This window comes from Cyprinus carpio, chromosome B16 (assembly GCF_018340385.1).
Source record: "Cyprinus carpio isolate SPL01 chromosome B16, ASM1834038v1, whole genome shotgun sequence".
NCBI classification, from domain to species: Eukaryota; Metazoa; Chordata; class Actinopteri; order Cypriniformes; family Cyprinidae; genus Cyprinus; species Cyprinus carpio.
This window is the reverse complement of record NC_056612.1, coordinates 18171884-18177901: the sequence shown is the minus strand read 5'-3', so window position 1 is coordinate 18177901 and position 6018 is coordinate 18171884.

The window sequence follows — 6018 nt, the reverse complement described above, 5'->3', positions numbered from 1 at the left end:
ATAAAGGAAGGATGGATAAAGGGTGGGAGGGTTGGAGACCGCAGGGAGGGGAGGGGTGAAGTTTTCGGACATAGTACATTAACATTGAGGGATGAGCTTGCACTCATTGTCCAATTTACTCAAGACGTAATACGTGACCTCTACTTAATGAGTCCCGCAGGATGGTGCCTTCAACTCGTGGGATTATACAAATGCTAACACGCTCGACTGTGTGTTTGTATTTGTGTTGTGCGTCAAAAAGAGGGCAATTGACCAAAAGTCGAGTGCCAAATCACTGTCTAAATGCATACATCTGTGAGTGAATGAGAGAGAGAGAGGGAATTCCTTTTGTCAATGCATGTGACTTGAGCATCTGTTACCTAGTATCAGTGAAGGCTGCATTAGAATATGTTGCCCTTAAATCCTGAGACTCTCACAAAAGAGTTGCCCTTGAAAGCCGGCGGAAATTGATGGAGAAATATGTGCCGTAACAATAAATAACCTGATAGATAGAACAGCAGGGGAAGGGTGCTCAGACCTGTCCTGAAACGGGCCTGTGTGAACGTGTCTTACCTAATGTTTAATTTTCCCAAACTTTTGTTGCTCTTTTTACGAGTGTCCCCCCTCCCCCTTTTCTTTCCTCCCTCTGCCCTGCTCCTTCTTTTTCTCTCTCTCCATATTGTCTTCGAAGAAGGGATGACATTTAGACAAGGAGGAGAAAGCACAGTGCTGACAAATATTAGAACTGAGGCAAATAAATCACCACAGAGAGAGAGAGAGAAAGAGAGAGAGAGAAAGAGAGAGAGAGAGGGAGAGAGCATTAGGACAACATCTTGGATTTCATGGATCTACTGTGGCCCTCCAAAAGTACTTAGGCACTTAAAGGGAAAGTTCACCCAAAAATGAAAATTCTGCCACCATTTACTCATCTTCCACGTGTTCCAAACCTGTATAGGTTTCTTTCTTCTGTTTAACACAAAGGAAAACATTTTGAAGAATGCTGGTAATCAAACAATTGACGGTAACCTTTGAGCAGTTTTTTTTCATATGGAAGTCCATGGCTACCATCAACTGTTTGATTACCAACATTCATCAAAATATCTTCTTTTGTACAGAAGAAGGAAACTCATACAGAATTTTGGTAACTTGAGGGTGAGTAAATTAACTTTAATTAGTTTTTTTAACAAATGATTAAATGAGGTGGCATCTAAAAACAATTACTTATACACAGATAACTATGGACATTTTCCCTAACATTTGACATCAATAAACAGAAAGTGTCTAAATATTTTTTTCTGTCTTAATCTCTCTCTCTCTCTAAATAATTTTAAACCTTACAAACGTAATTTATACATTTCTGTAAAACAAATGCCATTTTGTCATATATGGAATATATGTTGTTATAAAATGTAAAATGTTAATACATTTTTACATGCTTTTAGCTTTTGTGGTAAAATAATGAAACATTTTCTTTTTCTTATAAGCAGTTACTCTTTTCATTTATAAAATATAGCGTTATATTGCTTTAAAATGTTTAATATCTGCATAAAATTGTTTTTATACATTTTATGCTAAACATTCAGAAATTTCAGACTTACTTATATAATTAAACTGCTTTTTTATCTGCAATAATACGTTTTTATTTTTGTCCTAAATATTCATAAATTTCAGACCTAACATAATTACATAAACTACACATAATTTACACATAAATTTCTTAGATATATCTTTATAGTTGTAGATCTTGTGAAAATGTTACAGAGCCATTTATTTACTTAAATCCACCTCTAGGTCTGTTTTACTGCTGAACTCTCCTGCACCTTAGCAAGCAAATAAATAACTGTGCCCCCTTAGAGATTCACTGCCTTTCTCTCCCCTCCCTTGCACTGTTTCACCCCTCTCCTCGTCGTATTCTCTTTGTGTCCTGCCGTCCCTCGCAGTGACGTCTTGCACCGTCTCCCCCAGCAACGCCATGGCGACCCGCACCCTCATGTCATGTCCGGCGCCTCTCTTCTCCTCATCTCTCCATCCGCTCAGGCCTTGCTCGTAAATAAAATCTCTTCTTTTTAAATCAAGTGTCCCATCTGTCGGAATCTGTTTTACACTCTCATTTTAGGTGTCACTGTGGCTAATTGTGGCTGTTTTGTGTGATTTAACATGGGTTCTGGTGGACACCTGAGCTGGACTGTCAATTGCATCATTTGAGAATGTTACATTTTACATTTTATTATAAGTATATTAAAATATAGAGGCCTATGTGTGTGTGTGTGTGTGTGTGTGTGTGTGTGTATTTTTAAATAATTCAATAATATTAAACATTAATCAATATATTTTAATGTTAATATTATACAATTAATTTGTATACATAATCTGTGTGCATATATATATATATATATATATATATATATATATATATATATATATATATATTTATATATATAAAATGTACATACTGTATATGTGTATATATTACAAATTCATTTATTTTTATTTTAAACAATTAATATTTCAATTAATCTACACATTTTTGTTTATAAATTAATTTGTATATATAATAATTAAAACATAATAATGTAATATAAATAATATAAATAATTTTAACAGTGAATTATTTTTCATCAGTAAATATAATAAATATAATCATTATATCATATTATGTATTAATATATTTTTCTTAATATTATTTGTATATTAATTTAAATTATATATATAATTTGTAAATAATTTGCATACATACATACATACATACATATATAGATGTGTTGTGTGTTTGTGTATATACATACATATACACACACAAAGTACATACAAATTCACTTACATGTCTGTGTGTGTGTGCTGTTAGAACATGCATCAGAACACAAGATGACAGCACATAGTGATTATTATTGGATGGCTTGTTGACCTCATTCTAGAACGCTTGCACTGGGTTACTGCAGACCACTGAGAGAATATTATGGGATAGAAATGACAGCCCTCCAATCTGGCAATCCCTCCCATCCAACTACACACATTCAGTCAGTGTTCTCTAAGAACTGAATGAATGCCAGAATGACTTGCTGTAAAGCATTGCCGAGTCTTGTTGATTTCAAATTAATATGGCAGTAACTTATTTGCAGGACCTAAAGTGAAATGTTTCTGTTCTTTGTTGTGAGTGATGCAGTTCACGTCCCATCCATCTCGCCACTGGATGTCCTCACTGCTCCTTTTTAGAGAGGAAGGTGATGCTAGAATATTTGAGCTTGTTGCAGAATTGGTATTGGTTATCAACTGAAACAAGCATATATAGTAGCACATGCAGACTGACGTTTAGTTTTAACTGCGTCTGCAGTGTCAACATTCCTCTGATCTTCAGGAGAATATTATGGGATAGGAGTGAGTGTGGTGGTGGGGGCTGCAGGGTGACCCGCCCCCCCCCCCCCACCACACACACACACACACCTCCCTTAACAGTCTGCCATGATTGGTGACTGTGAGCTACACCTAAGCCCCCCCCCCCATCACCATGGTGACTGATCTACTTTAAGCAGAAGGGTGTGCATAAGCATGTGTGTGTGTGTGTGTGTGTGTTTGGGGGGCCTGCTGCTGTACAGGAGAGATGCACCGTGATGTGAAAAACAGAGACTTTTGTCCAAAGTGGATAGGACATAGTATTCAAAGGACAGTACAATAAAAAAATAAGCCTAGAGATATCTCTCCTCTGCTGCTTATCAAAGACAAAGGGCAAAAACTCATTAGCATTCATTAGACTGCAGTTTCTCAGATATAAGATCTGAATGAACAAACTGCCCAGTGAACACAGTGACCTTCTGCTTAACATTTAGGGTCCTTTAAAGAAGCCCTTCATTAGCCAGGCCATAAAGTCATGATTCTTGAAATTAATTACATAATTATGTATATGATAACTGTACATGTAATTATACACAAAGAGCTGCGTTGATTACTTACAAATTGTAGTCCATTACTGATTACAGTTTACATGAAAATTGTTAGTAACATATTCTAGATTACTGTTGTTTTATAATGTCATCTGACTACTTTTTAGATTAATTTTTTAATCAAACTTGTTTTAAACTTACTATTAAGCAAACCAAAGAGAAGACGTCCAAAGTCTGAAGGTTTGAAATATTTTTGTCCAGACTTCCAGAAGCTCACTGGATATGATGAAGACATAGTGTTTCACAGTTCACAGTTCATACAGTTCATACAACACCAGTAACTTGCATAATTATTTGTTTCATACATGGTCTAATAGATTTTTTTCTTCCTTAAATTCAGAAACAAGGTTTCTAAATGCACATAACATTTGTGAATATAGTCCAAGCTTAAAGGTTTGACATAGTATTTTTTTTTTTTTTTACAGAGGAATAAAAAAGAATTTGGGAGAATCAATAAATTAAGAATACTTTTCTGCCATTTTGTGAATAATGTAATCATATAAATCATAAAAAATAACTGTAATCTGATTATGAGCATTTTAAAATGCAATTTACAAGTACATAGTTTTTGGAATCTGATTATGTAATCTAGATTATATGTAATCAGTTACTACCCACAACACATATATGAAGAGTTTATTTGCAAAAACAGATAACTTACTTTTTATTCATTTTCATAAATCATGTTTTTATTGTGTTATGTTTTTTGTGTGTGTTAGCTTTATTTATTTTTTGTTATCAAAGCAATTGCAGTTTGATTTATATTAACTGGAATGAAGGATATATATATATATATATATTATATATATATATATATAATATATATATATATATATAATATATATATATAAATATATAAATAAAAACATGAGTTATCTGTTTTACAAATGAACTCTAGGCTGTGTGTGTGTGTTTGGCAAATCTGATTTTCCAGGTGTTTTATCCTGACAACATGCAGCTTCTTCTTTTCTGAAACGTCACGGTTCATAAGTACCAGGATGACGGGTCTGATTGTTGTTGTCGATATCAGACTCAGACTGTTTCAGGATGAAGGATAAAAGATGCTGTAGACCTCAACAACACCTAGGACACATAACAGTGAAAAACAAGAAACAGCCCACATTTATTTTTTCTCGAATAGAAATCAATTCCTGTCTCAGTAGAGTAGTCAGTAGAGAGTAAAAGCTGCTAATATCTTTGATACTCAGTCCAAGTACAAAGTTGCAAAAAAAAAGATACTTAGCACAGTAACTAAATACATTTGCTCAAATACATTTGATCAAAAGCAGGAGATGCAGTCAAATCCTACACACATTTCAGCTGCATTTGTTCGTCTACATGACTGGCAAGTTCCTCTCATGTGGAACAGTGTACAGTATAAATATAAGCAGAAGTGGCTGCTAAATATGTACATCCTAACTCTTTTTTTTTAATTGTTGCTTTAAATAGATCTACTCACCCAAAACTAAACTTGTGTCGCTTGAATGGATCACATAAACATGACTTCTGCATTTCATTCACTCCTATGTGAAGTGGCACTGACCTGCTGTAAAATCACTGGAGTTCAGACTCAGAGAGTCTGTTTCGGGATTGTCACGGCTGATCTGATTCATAAGAGTTAGTGTTTTTGTTTCACCGCTTCCCACAGAAGTCAGTTTTCAGACTTCGGCCTGATATGGGATTAAAAAGAACTGTTGCACCTTAACATTTCATCGCCTCTGGAACAGTGAAGTGTCACTCTTGTAGGTGCACGGCGTTTGATAGATCCCTGAAGTACACTACTTGTTAGTCGACTTCCCACCAGGTGCTCATATGCGTTTCGTGTCGCTCATGCACCAAAAACCCAGCCAGGTGGACAGACAGCCGCAGATTATTATGGTCTGTCGCCAGCGGCCTGGGGTTTCCCTGGAGACCATGTGACTGGTGTTGTTTTTTTCCTTCTCTCTCTTTTAGGAGTTGTGTTTATTATGGGATGTCAGAGCGGCCTGCTTATGACTATTATGGGATGCCGGAGAGGGCGGGAGGGGGCAGTGTCTCCATAGCAACGTGGTTGCTAAGGGGGCAGGGCCTAAGAAAGGGGAAGGCAGTGTGTACTTGCTGG